This window comes from Capricornis sumatraensis, chromosome 13, assembly GCF_032405125.1.
Source record: "Capricornis sumatraensis isolate serow.1 chromosome 13, serow.2, whole genome shotgun sequence".
Lineage (NCBI taxonomy): Eukaryota > Metazoa > Chordata > Mammalia > Artiodactyla > Bovidae > Capricornis > Capricornis sumatraensis.
Genome location: NC_091081.1, coordinates 26,567,224 through 26,581,473, shown reverse-complemented (window position 1 = coordinate 26,581,473; position 14,250 = coordinate 26,567,224). Strand labels below are relative to the sequence as shown.

The 14,250-nt window shown below is 47.3% G+C and overlaps 1 protein-coding gene across 4 annotated transcripts in view; it reads right to left on the bottom strand.

The window, feature by feature from the left end:
- Nucleotides 1-1,711, bottom strand: part of TRAF3IP2 (TRAF3 interacting protein 2) — a 45,080-nt gene extending 43,369 nt beyond the window's left edge. For 3 of the 4 annotated variants that reach the window (XM_068985059.1, XM_068985061.1, XM_068985060.1), the window contains exon 1: nt 1,379-1,711. The gene's annotated coding sequence lies outside the window, so the exon portion shown is untranslated. The remainder of the gene's footprint in view (nt 1-1,378) is intronic. The other variant, XM_068985062.1, reaches the window with a different exon arrangement.
- Between the last annotated feature and the right edge of the window lie 12,539 nt (nt 1,712-14,250).

The following is a 14,250-nucleotide window of genomic DNA, read 5'->3' as shown; positions in this document are numbered from 1 at the left end:
TACCTAAATTCCAGGCAGCTCTCCCACAGAGCCATGCGGCTGCCCAGTACCCTCCTCTACCCACCCCCCAGCCTTTCACCCAGGCTAAGGCTTCACCTTTTATAGACGAGTGAAACGAATCAGAGCAGTTTATGTGGAAGAAACCTGAGCGCCCCTGAGGTGTCTGATAGTATTCTGAGTGCTAGAGGGTAAAGAAGGATTAAGTCCTTTTCCTCCAGGGACTATCTAGTAGGCTAGGTAAGATTAATATATTTGAATCATCAGTAAAAAAAACACATATCTCCTGAGACCGCCCACTATGGCTGCCCCTCTGGGATTTTCATCACCGTCGCCTTATTTTCTTAGAAGTGAATTTCAACATAATCTTAGCTCACCACCCCCATCCACATTTTATTGATGAAGAAATCCAGGCCCGAGTCAAAAAAAAAAAAAAAGTAAATTGCCTAAGTCACAGAGTTGCAATGGCAACCCACTCCAGTACTCTTGCCTGGAGAATCCCAGGGAGCCTGGTGGGCTGCCGCCTATGGGGTTGCACAGAGTCGGACACGACTGAAATGACTTAGCAGCAGCAGCAGCATAGAGTCAGCAAGCAGAGAAGGGAGAATCTGAAACCAAGTTTCATGTCCTCTGTTTTTATTATTTCTTTTCCTGTTCATTTAAAAATATCCCCCCATACTAAGAGACCATCTTGAACTTGACAGTCACATGAAGCTTGATAAGCTTCTAAGATAAAATAATAGCACTTCTCTCCTTGTTTTTTCCTAAAGGCTCAGGCCGGCTGTCTGTGCCAGCAAATGCCTGGGTGGTGTGGGAGGGTGGAGGGCTGGGGCAGAGGGGCTGGCAGAGCTGTAGCCAGCACGGAACAGGGCTGGACTTCCTGGCTCAAGAACAGGGTGTTGGTTTTTTCCCCTGAGTGAAAGAGGGATCAAGAAAACTCGGGAGTTCTCCTTCCACCTCTGCCACTGATGCATCGTGGGGCTGGAAGCCAAACTTCATTTTTTATTTCCCCGGCTCCCTCCCTGGAGAAGGGGGGTGAGGGAGGGAGAGGGGGGGACGTCTTCTTCATCAAAACTTGTGGGGACACTAAGTCCTCAAACACAGGGGTGTGTGTGTGGGTGTGGATGTCTATTCCTCAAAGAGTTAATCTTCGCTCTCCCGTCTGAAATACTAAACCACTGGCCCTGTCTCACAGCCGACACGTAGCTGTCATGTTCTAAGCCGGAGCTGTCTCTCTGTACACGAACCAACAAATAAAAGGTGGGGAGAGGCAGGCGGAGGAAAGTGAGACGGCACTTTCGGTAAAGGAGAAAACATTGTTTTGGAAAATGATTCAGAAGTTAAGAAGTAAGGTTGGTCAGGTGACAACCGAACCACTTACCTTAGAGCCGCCAAGGACAGACCGGCCACGGGTGGTCGCGCTGTCTCCTTCTCGGGGCCTCTCTACCTTGGGTTGCTCCAGGCCTCCCTGCACCCTCTCCCGGCCCAGGTAAGCCGTGGAACAGGCTCCGAAGCAGGAAGTGTAAGCTGTATGCAAATTTCTACCGAGGCTAGGAAGCCTCTGCTCAAAAATCTCCCTGTGGGCAGTGAATCAACAGCCGCTGAGAAGTCACTTTACTTCTTAAAACAGAAACCTTCATTCACTAGAAAAGGCCACTAGCCAATTAGGCTGCTTTTTTTTTTTTCCCCATCACCCAGCTAAGTAACTGCTGAGGAATGTTCCCTGAACCTCAGGGTTGTCGAAGCACCCAGGCCTGAGATGGTGCCCGGGGAGGGTTGGTAAGATGGGTTACTCATTAGCAGCTCCCGAGCAGGAAACGGGTGGGGCAGATCGTGGGGAGGAGTATGGAGCAAGACTTCTTACTGTCTCTAACTGTATTTACTGCTCTTAATCACAAAGGGGGACTCACTGCCCATTCCCCGCCCCCACCCCAACCACCCCAACACACACATTCCTTACCCCATCCACAGGCATGAAAAAGTGACTATTTTTAAGAAAACACACACACACACACAGTCTTCCTCTGGCTGCATTTTTCATGTCCTCGAGTTCATTTCTTCATCTTTCCTTCTCCTTGTTTAATCGGTGCCTACAGAATTTGTTGCTGAGGGAGACCCTAGAAACAGGAAGACCAGGACAGCAGACCGTAATGAGAGCTGTGGTGGCCAGCGGTGGCCAGGGTGTGAGCTCAGTTGCCCTCTAGTCAGCTGGGTGTGGGCAGGTGGACTGTGCTCCAGCTGCTCTGCGTGGCCGGTTGAGTCCTGAGGGTCAGCCCATTACCCTGGTCATCTCGCTTTTGCCAATAGATATGACAGATAAATACATGTATGTGTATCTATATACATTTATTCACTGTTGTTTCTAACACTTATCACTGTGCCCAGAACCTAGTAGGCAAGCACGACATAACTGCCAAATGACCAAAAAAAATGACAGAAATGTCTGGAAGAATGCATATCAAACTATTAAGTAGTGATCGCCTCCAGGAAAGAAGGTTGAGGGAATGGGTGAGAATGGAAGGCTTTTATCCTATTCATTGCATAAAATATGTATACTATACATATATTGGGGGCTTCCCTGGTGGCTCAGTGGTAAAAAAGTGGTTAAAAGAAAAAAGTGGTAAAAAAGCTGAGATGAAGGAGACACTAGAGTTGCAGTTTCGATCCCAGGGTGGGGAAGAGCCTCTGGATGAGGAAACAGCTACCCACTCCAGTATTCTTGCCTGGAAAATTCCATGGACAGAGGAGCCTGGTGGGCTACAGTGCATGGAGTCACAAAGAGTCAGACATGACTGAGCATACAAACACCCACATGTCTATATTGGATTCCTTTCCCCACAAGTGTGTGGTACTTCATTCATTAAAAAAAAAAAAAGATTTAAAAATTGCACTTCTTACTTGGCCTTGAGTTTTCTCCCTCAAAATTATATTATAGGCTTTTTTAGTTTAGGGGAAAATAGTGCTTTTTTGTATGGAGCTGTTGGTACCAGGATACTTTGAAAAAGCTATCACTATTAGGAGATGAGAATAGGAAGAGTGACAAAAGGAGAAAAAAAAGAGGGAGAGCAAAGAAAGGGTGGGGTGAAGACAGTTTTCATTTCTTTTAGATGCCTTTAAATGGATTGGGAAAAGCCCAGAAGACGCTCCTGTCAACTACTGCCTTTGGAATACAGCCCATCAGGAAGAACAAGAGGAATCTTTTTTTTCTAGTTCTCCCACCAACCGTTTCCCCAGATGTGAGCCTAAGGGCCCTGCAGGGAGATACCAAGCACTGCAGGGCTGCTCATAATTGCTGGTGGCTGGGCCTTCCTCTGGGTCAGTTTATCCTGAGCAGAACAGCAGCACTTGAGGAAGGAGTTAACGGTTCCTACTTAGGAGCCCTTGCTGGGAGCCCACTGAAAAGCAGCCTGCAGATGTAAATGGTTTAGAGAGGAGGTCCTGAACACTAGAAACTTCTGTCTGAATATGCCTGTGACAGTTAGTCAAATCTGGATGTCAGGGGAAATGTCAGGGAGCGCCTGGGAAATGAACACCTCCAGCCCCGCAGAAGACCCTGCTGGTGTTCTCCGGCTGATACACACAGCCCTTTGGTTGCCCCCACAGAAGAGGAACTCTTCACCCAGGAACTACCATACAGTACTTGTTAGTGTATTTAATCCTCCGAAAAGTCTTGGAGATGAATTTACTCCTGTCATTCCCACTTGACCTTTAAGGAATCTGGAGCTCGAGACAGAGAGTCACTTCTAAGGTCACATAGCTAGTCTGTGGAGAAGAATTCCAAAACTGTCTCACTTCCAGTAGGTGGATATTACCTCCCCTTCCTCGGTCGCCCTGCTGAAGTCTGCCCTTCCTATGTGTTTGGGTGGAGCACACAGAACTTGCTTTCTTTGCACAACTCTTGACAATTTAAGAGAGGGGGGATAAAGGTGTAAGTAATAAAAGGATGGATCTGAAACTGTGCCAGTTAGCATGGTGCTGCGTTTATGCAATGCCGGCTGCTGTATACACAGTAGGCAGAGTACTCAGGAGGCAGACCAGCCTTCTTGTTCTGGTCCAGGAGGCAGGATAGGTGTTTGCCAGGCTCTAGAGTCGCTCTGTATTCTTGCACAATTAGATAAAGGCCAGCTCTTCCCACTTTTGTAAGCAAAACCATTTAGAGCTAATGCTCTGGACTCACTATACTATGGTTTTAACCCACGAAAAGAGAGGCAAAGATGAAAAGATTCATTCCTTGGACAAACCTTTTCCATTTTTAAATGGTATGATTTTAAGTGCTGAAAAGGCAGAGTGAAACTCTGATGCACCATGAGGAAGAGAAGAAAACTCCTGTCCTCCAGTCCCACAGGATGGTCCTCACTCACCGAGTCCCCGGCACTGGGGACTCTCCCCACAACTTGGTTCCAGGACTGAGGCAAGAAGAGAAGAGACGTCCTCGCTCCCAGCGCCTGGTCCTGCCTGCCCTTCTGGCTTACTCCAGTCCCACAGTCTTTAGTGAGTACTCGCCTCATTCTGGACACGCGCTGGGTGCTAGGCTCGCAAGCTGAAAGATTCTCAGGTTCTTGTGTCTCTTTCAGAAGCAAAGAACTATGGAAACACAGGGAGGTCCAAACAAACTAGCCACCAGACATGGCTGTCGAGTCACTGGTTCCCTCTTCGCCACTGCTTCCAGTTCAGAGGGGCTGCCAGAGGCAGGCAGAAGCCGGAACTCCGCACCGCCTTCCTCCCCGGCCCCCCGCTGAGCCCCTGGGCCCTGCCCCCCCAGCCCAGGGGGTGCTTCTTCTCAGAGAGTTGCCCTCTACAGCCGCTTCAGATTCTGTCAGCTGATTCAGTCAGAACCTCACCAATCTAGCCTAGAGGTCCTGTTAGTAACACAGACTCTCATGAAGAAAGGATTTGCTCTCACTCCTTTTAAGAGATTCCTTGAGGACTTCCCTGGTGGGCCAGTGGTTAAGACTCTGTGCTTCAGGGAACTAAGATCTCACATGCTGTGCGGCAAAAAAAAAAAAAAAAAAAAAAAGAGGTTCCTTCAGCCCTGTGTAGATTTGTTCATCTCCTTCTCCTATGAAGGGTATAACCTGCAAAACTCTGTCATTCCATTTCCCCGATGCGATGGTACGAATGCACCTTACATTTACATCCTTAAAAGGGAACACTTTAAAGTTCTGGAAAAGCCGAAGATGATCTGCTTCAAGGTGACTTTCCTCAAAGTGGTCACCTGGACCCAAAGTTGTTGGCATCATCTCTTGCTCAAAAGTGATTAAGTCCTGACAAACTAGGCTCCCCAATATGACCAACACAATAGTAACAGCTAACCTCAGATAGCAGTTAGGTGTTCTAAGAACTCTGTGTGCACTTATGTACTCAATGTTCACAATACCCCTATGAGGTAGGAACTAGAAGATTAGTTACCATTTATTATTTACAGTGTGCCAAGTGATTTTCACTATCTGTCTAACAAAATGAAGAGATGTACTCACCAGAATTCCAGACAACTGCTTTCCAAGACAGAGAAGTAGATAGAGACCAGACTCTGCTTCCTGTGGAGGCTGGACACAGCAGGGCAAGTCAGATGAGAGAGGGATGTTTGGAAAGGGATGATAAGGAAGAAGCATGAGGTCCACAGAGGAGATGGAGGAGACTCCGTGTGGTAATGAGAGGGCAGAGGGGATCCTCCTCCCTTCAAGGAAGTCTATAATTAATAATCCCACATTATTCTCCAAGTCTTCTCTAGTTGGATGTACTCAGTTGTTTGACTTTTGAACATGTACATGGGGTGTTTATTCAGGTTCTATTTAAAAAATAGGATGGTTAGGGCAAAAGAACTAATTTAACATTTCTACAAAGGAGACAGACAGATGGCCAACAGGCACATGAAAATATGCTCAGCGTCACTAATTATTAGAAAAACGCAAATCAAAACCACATTGAAGTATCACCTTACACTGGTCAGAATGACCATCATCAAAAGTCTACAAATAATAAATGCTTGAGAAGGTATGGAGAAAAAGGAACCCTTCTACACTGTTGGTAGGAATATAAATTGGTATAGTCACTATGGAGAACAGTATTCAGTTTAGTTCAGTCGCTCAGTCATGTCCGACTCTTTGTGACCCCATGAATCGCAGCACGCCAGGCCTCCCTGTCCATCACCAACTGCTGGAATCTACCCAAACCCATGTCCACTGAGTCTGTGATGCCATCCAACCATCTCATCCTCTGTTGTCCCCTTCTCCTCCTGCCCTCAATCTTTCCCAACATCAGGGTCTTTTCAAATGAGTCAGCTCTCCTCATCAGATGGCCAAAGTATTGGAGCTTCAGCTTCAACATCAGTCGTTCCAATGAACACCCAGGACTGATCTCCTTTAGGATGGACTGGTCGGATCTCCTTGCAGTCCAAGGGACTCTCAAGAGTCTTCTCCAACACCACAGTTCAAAAGAATCAATTCTTCAGGGCTCAGCTTTCTTATAGTCCAACTCTCAGTATAGATATTCCTTAAAAAGCTAAAAATAGAACTACCATATGATCCAGCAATCCCATTCCTGGGCATATATCTGGAAAAGGCGAAAACTAATTTGAAAAGATACATGCTCTCCAATGTTCACAGCATCCCTGTTTACAGTAGCCAAGACATGGATACAACCGAAGTGTCCATCAACAGAAGAATGAATAAAGAAGTTGTGGTACAAATATGTGAGGGCATATTACTCAGCCATAGAAAAGAACGAAACAATACCATTTGTAATAATATGGATGGATCTAGAAATTATCGTACGAAGTGAAGTGAGACAGAAAGACAAGTTTATGATATCACTCATATGTGGAATCTAAAATATGATATGAAAGAACTTATTTTTCGTATCATAAACAGAAATAGCCCCACAGACATGAGAAGAGGCTTACGGTTACCAAAGGGGGAAGCTGGGAGGGATGAATTGAGAGCACGGTATTAACAGATGCACACTCCCATGGATAACATAGATAGACAACATGGACTTAGTGTATAGCACAGGGAACTATATTGAATATTTTTTTAATAAACTGTAATGGAAAAAAGAACAGAAAAATAGAAATCACTTTGCAGACACCTGAAACTAACACAATATTGTAAATCTAGCATATCTCAAGAAATTAGGATGGTTACTATAAAAAAAAAAGAGAAAGTAACAAGTTTCCCAGAGAATATATATAAATTGGAACCTATGGGCACCATAGGCGGGAATTTGAAATTGTGCAGCCTCTGTGAAAAATAGAATGGCAATTTCTCACAAATTATAAGACCCAATAATTCCATTTCTGGGTACACACCCAGAAGAAGTGAGGGTCTCAAAGAGATCCTCAAGATAAGAAACCAGAGTCTGAAAGAGAAATGTGCACACCATGTTCATAGCAGCATTATACACTACAACCACGGTAGAAGCAACCCAAGTGTCCATCATGGGTGCCTAGATGAACAGAGTGTGGCATACACCTACAATGGGGCATGAATCAGGCTCAGAAAAGGAAGGAGATTCTGCCGTGTGCTGTGACATGGATGAACCCGGAGGACATTTTGCTCATGCAAGGACAAGCACCGTATGATTCCACTTGGCTGAGGTACCTAGAGTGATCAAATTCACAGAGACAGAAGGGAAAATGGTGGTTATCAAGGGCTGAGAAGAGGGAAGAATGCAGAGTTATTGTTTAATGGGTACAGAGTTTCAGTTTTGCAAGATGAAAAGAGTTCTGGAAATAAATAGCGATGCCGGTTAAGCAATGACATGAATGTACTTAATGCCACTGAACTGTGCACTTAAAAATGGTTAAGATGGTAAGTTTTCTGTTATGTTATTTCATCACAATTAAAATAAAATAACCCCCAAAGCAGGTGGGCATGGAGGGTTTTATTTTCCTCATTTTACAGGTGAGAAAATTAGGATGCACGAAGTCGGGTAGCATGTGAGGGCTGCACAGCTGGGTTTCAAACCGAAGCCAACTCCCTGAGAAGGCCCCGTCTCTTCCCCGCACCACGCCATCCAGGACCCACTGAGGCAGGTGGACGCTAAAGCCACAGACTCATGCCCCTTGCCCTCTCTAGATTACCCTTCCTTCTTCAACACTGCTTTTTCTAGCATACTTTTTCTTTCTTTTGCCTTTTCCTCATAAAAGGTGCTCTCAGGAAAAAAAAAAAAACAAACCCGATCGCTCATTTATACCTCAGTTACACGGTGTGAATTTAAATCATTGTGCTACCTCTCTGAGGGGTGCTTGCATTTTAAGCCTCATCACTCTCTATGAAATGAAAGCCTTTGTTCCATGTTAAAGGAATTTCAGGCATCAGGGAGCAAGCAGGAAGAAACTGGAGGGTGTGGTGGCAGGTAGGAGCACTTATAACCCAGAGAAATGCACTAAACGGTGGAAACTGTAGGCGCAAAGTTAGAAGGCAGGTGTATTTCATGGACACACTGATCTTTCAGAGCTTCACAAAGATGTGAGGTGTGGATGCAAGGGAGATAGGTGGGCGGTTCTCATTAAGCTTTTCCCATCCAGGTGCCTGACCTCCAGACTCTAAGCTTTTGTTTGTCACCAGCACTGGGCACACCTTAGAAAAGAGAGTCTGGAGGGTTGATTTCCTCAGGGTACTGTCTCCCTGACAGTTCTCAGTGCCTCTTGTTGCATCGTGAAACTCCAGTCTAAAGCAACTGGGTGTGGTATCTGGAGGTCTCAGCCTAAAGATCTGAGCAATCATTCCTTTAGTGTCAAGAATGCCCCGCATGTCTGTGAGCACTGACATGGCGTATTGTGTAGGACCTAAGGCAGCCCATGGGGATGTAAATGCCTGTTTTCTGGGCACTCACAGACTAGAGCTGAGCATTCCAGGGAGTGGAAAAAGATCTTACACCAACAGCATTGGGATAGAGCCTGGGCTGCCCGTCTGGCTGTGGACTAGTCCCTTGACCACTTCCTGCCAGCTGTGTGACCTCAGGGAAGTTCCTAACTTCTTTGCACCTCAGTTTCTTAATCTGCATAATGGGATAAGATATCTCTTTCATCAGTGATCAAGGGAACAAATGCACCAATTCTGGCTGCTGCTTTTGTGTAAAGAAAACATCTCCTTTCCTCCTGGGGCATGAACACAGAGCTCAGCGGATAGGGACCAGGGCTGATTTTGCCTTCTCAGCCAGGCATCAACTGCCTATACAGCAGCCTTCTGAGATTATTATGAAGATTAGATAAAGTGACCTCTGTGCAGGGTCTGGCATTGTGCTCAATAAATATTAGCTACTGTTATAATAATAAATATTAAATAATGTGTCACTCAATTAGTATGCCAGGAATCAGTGATCAGTCAATACTGGAAAAGAAAAAAACTCAACAAAATAGTAAATAATATTAAAAATGCATATGTAGCAATAAGACATTCTTAAGCTAACAATTAAATAAGGGTGTACTGTATGTTAGCGAATTTACTGCAAATCAGAGAATCCAACCGCAGGTGAGGATCCAACTGAGCAAAAACCAAAGGTCAAACCATGTGCTTCTTGAGGGCTTTTGCCAGCTCTGCTCTGGGCTCTGTTCTGGGGACAGACTGGCCACTTCACCTCTCAGGCCACACGAAAGCTTATGTATTGAACAGGCAGACTTGTCCTCACTCACTCAGCTTGTTGCCTTGATGCTGACACCTTCCAGGCAGGAGAAAAATTATGTATTCTTTTAATTTAAAATATCTTCCCTTTCAGCTTTTCCTGGCTGGCAGGTTGCATATAGAAGTAAGTGTAAACAGGCACAGCGGTGCTTTCTGTAAGAAAGATGTTCTTAGAATTTCATCTTAAAAACAATAGGCCAGTAAATTTTATGTGTGTGTGAGAGAGAGAGAGGGAGAGAGAGAGAGAGGGAGGAAGAGAGAAGAGAGGGAGGAAGAGGGGGAGGAGAGAGTTTTAACTTTTAGATTATGCCAAAACCCCCCAGAAACCCACAACCTTTTTTCTAGAGCTTTCCTATCTCTCTTTATGAACTCCCATCCCACTAAATTACGGGGAAGAGACCACGTGCTTGCCAGTGAGAGTAATTCAGCCTCTTTCAGTTCAGTCTCTCTTTGGGAATTACTGGGCATCTCGGCATTTCTCGCTGTCTCTCTTAGGCATAGGGTCTAGAGATAGAGGAGCGCCTATGGTGAGGACAGAGGCTTAGGATCACTCTGGACTCAGCCATAGAAAGGATCTGAGGGCTAAGACGGGCCTTGGAACAGAATGGGGTACTAACCTCTCCCTCTTTCGGGCCCGTCCCCTGAGGGGAGGGATGCTAGTCTAAGGGAGGAAGTTGCTGGCTGGGACTCCCTGAAGGGGGCCTAGTTCTGGGTTGGAAACCAGCAAAAAGAAGCTGCTTCTGACTGTCACTGATGCTGACAAGGAAACCACAAGACCCTGACAACCCACAAGACTACCTCTCTCTCTCTCTCACACGCACACACCCCCCCACACACACACACGTGCACATGGTGAAAACATCAGCCTTCTGACATTTGAGGCTTGGTCTCCAGCAACTAGTGGGGCTCAAGCTCTCACACTTGGACCGTTTCAGAGGAAATGTTGCTTGGCCTTTGGCTGAGAGGCAGAAGGCAGGTGCTAGCAACCTGGGGAGGACGTGATGTTTGTCTTTGGCCCCCTTTCATGAAACACTTCCCTTCATCGGTTCTGAGAGCCCTTCTTTCAAGGGACTGTCTTCCCACGAGGCCCCTCTCACTGAGCCGGCTGATTCTGTCTCAGCTCCTCCCTGGCTGTCCCCTCCAGACCTCCCAGCATGACGGCCTCCTGGCCCTTTGCCCTCCCTGACTCTTTCCTGCCCCAGGTCTGGCCAACTGTCTGCCTTTCGAGAGCACACTGGCTCCTCCAACACTCTCCAGGCTGAGGAGGTAGATATCCGCCACTTCTCCAAGGCCACCGGCTAGTCCAAGGTAGAGCTGGGAATTTAACCCTTGCAATCCAATTGCAGGCTCTGGACTCTTCATCCTAAATCTTCCAGACTTTAGAAATCAGCCTTCCTGTAACACATAAACAAAATGCCTTAACTCCATCGCCCGCCTCCGGTGGGAAGTCCAGTGCCTCCCTGACATTTCCAAGAGCTCCTGGGGGGTGGAGGGTGAGTCATATCCTCCTGGATAATCCCCAAATTAAGTTTTTGATCCTTCTTGTCCTCTTGCCTCCAGCATGTGGGGTCTTCTCTCCCCATCCCTCACCCAATGCAAGGGTACCATCTTCCCGCTGACTCCCCAAAGCACACCTAAGCCAAAACCAGCATGTTAAGTGTGTTCTTAGGAATTGGAGATGGCTGGTGATAACAGAGGGTCACCATGCCACAGCAGAGCTCAGGAAAGAGCTGCAAACTCAAAACGGGCATGCTTATCCCGCAGGCCCTCCCTGACATTTTCAGGGAAAGGGCAAGAAAGTACTGGCGGCCCAGCCCTCACCTTTTCTCTCACACCATTCCTAACACCAGCTACATCCCGCACACTAGAGACCTCAGCTATGAACCCTCTGGCCCATGTTCAAACTCTATACCACCCCCTTTTGGCCTCATAAAACCAGGGAATTCCAAGGTCCTAAAGGAGGGGGAGAGCCCTGTTGTGGACCTACCCCACTGGCCCCACGCCGTGGAGTGAGCACAGGCTCTTGAGACTCAAATCATTGCTTCCTATCTCCACTTTCAGGGCATCGAACAGGTAGCTGGAAATCAGCTATTGTGTGGGGGAATGTTTACACAATGGAAACAAGCAAACACTTCAATCTACATAACAAACTGTTTTTTCCCTGGAGAGCCTGTTTATCAGTGCACCACTGGCCCATGGATGCTTCCCGCCAGGCACAGGGGCACAGCCAGACTGGAGTCCTCTAAGGCTGTGCTTCTCAGATTTTGCTACATATTAGGAATCACCTGAGAGTTCTGGCGGTGGGCTGTCAGCATGTTTAAAAGTTCCTTGGGTAATTCCAGTGCACAGCTGCAGCTGCAGAGTGTGTGTTTGTGTGTGTGTTTAGTTGCTTAGTCACATCTGACTCTTTGCAATCTCATGGACCCGCCAGGCTCCTCTGTCCATACCGCAGACCAATGTTCTAAAACATCTCTTATGAAAACAGTGTACGTATAAATTGCCTGAGGATCTTTGAAATGAGAGTCTGGTCCAGGAAGCCTGGGGTGGGGCCTGGGATTCTGCATTCCTAACAAGCTCTCAGGCGCTACTGATGCTACTATTCTATGGGCCACAATTTAAATAGCAAAAGCAGAGTCCGAGGGAGGTACCACTATTCTGAGGATCCTCAGCTTTGCCCAGCATGGAGAGTTTCTCACTAGAATTGCTTTTGTCCTTAAGTCCTGATCTTGGCCATTTTTGGAGCCTAATCTGATATCTTGTATCCTATTCTCAGTAACTGGACGCAAGTCTCCCTTGATGCCTGGGGCATGAGTGCGTGCTAAGTCGTTTCATTCGTGTCCAACTCTGTGGGACCCCATGGACTGCAGCCTGCCAGGCTCCTCTGTCCATGGGATTCTCCAGGCAAGAACACTGGAGTGGGTGGCCATGCCCTCTTCCATGGGATCTTCCCAACCCAGGGATTGAATCCACGTCTCTCGCAACCCCTGCACTGTAGGCAGATTCTTTACTGCTGAACCGCTGGGGGAGCCCTGATGCCTGAGGGACTCCCCTAGTTCCTGCCACTTCATTATACAGATTACTTCAGCTCTCCTTCTAGACAATGCTGGGAGGCTCACCCTTGATAACCAAACAGGTGTTTTCCTAAACAATCAAGCCATTTTTCTTCTGCTTCCTCCCTTCCCCACCCTGTCCACACACCCTCCATCTCTAGAATTCAGACACACACCTACAGAGGTTTATTTTTTGTATCATTTGTCTTCCTCTCCTATTACATCAGCAGAGACAGAGCCTTAGTGGCAAGGGCCCTGATGCAGCTGTGAACGGCCAGAGCGGAGCAAACCATGTGGGATGAGAACAAGGCGGGACTCGCAGAAGAGGGACCAGTCCAAGGAGCCCCAAGGGTGATCCCTTAATCACACGGGCTTCTATCCCCAGACCCTTAGCTAAGAGAAACACGGGATTTGTCTCAGAACTGAAATGACAGCGAGTCTCAGTTTGTTGTGTAAAAGTGTAGCTGGAGATGAATGAGAACACCACCTCATTCTTCTTCCAGAGTGCTGGTTCATTCACGATACCAAGTCTTTTGCTGCTCACAGTCTTGATGGAAGCAACTTCCCTTGTGTTTCTACAGATGAATCTCTGGACAGAGGTGGCCCAGTCCAGACATCAGAGTCAGGGTTCTGATAAGCATGGTGGCCTTACTGAAGCTACAGCACCGTGCAAGCGCCTGTCTCAGTGTGAGGTGTGTTTGTCTGAGCACGTTCGCCTTCCTGGGCCAGTCCCTGCTCCGCATCGCCCTGGAGTGACTCATCTAGGGGGTGTTCCTCCTGGTGATGAGAATGTAGACCTAAACGAAGCTGCCTCAAAGTCGCGCAGCTCCCTGAAAGCCACAGGGCTGTTTCACAGGCTGTTTGTTTTACCGAAGCTTGTCTCCAAGTGGGTGAACCTCTGTTTCTGGCCTGGTGGAACATTCGCTGAGATTCTGCCCACAGATGAGGCTGGGGCTTCACCTCACGGGGCTCTGGCTTTTCTGCTCAAAGGTATCATGTTCTTGGGATAGTCCGGAAAGCCCCAAGTCTTCCCATTATCTGCAGTTGTCTTTTTCTTCAACTTCCACTCCAGGTGGCTGCAGCCCCCACCTCATCTTCTGCGGGACTTCTGACATGCCCCACAGCCACCCCACACTTTGAGTTCCTGCTCCCGCTCAACGTGGGGTGCAGCTCATCTCCCCCAACTTTGGAGGGCCCCTCCCCCACCTCTGTCTCCCTCAAATTTGCTCACAGCACCGCTCTTGTAACTCTGATGCACAGAACAGATTTTAGCTGAAGGTTTTCAGACAATGGAGGGGAATTATAGTTCAGGGCAGACCAAATAAGCAATTCAGAGCCAACTACAAGGCATTCTAGGTTCATTGGCAAAGATCTCACTGATCATCTTTCACCTTAGGACATCTGGACCCTGGTGGTGCAAAACTTGCCCCCGTCCACCTCCAGAGACTTCTCTTCCTGCTTTGAGGGCCCTGGACCTCTGTCTCAGCAGCACCCAGGGAAGACAATATTCTTGCAACTTTACCAGCCTAGTACCATCTAGCTCCTTTTCCTGATGGTTACCTGAAAGGGCTCTCACTTTT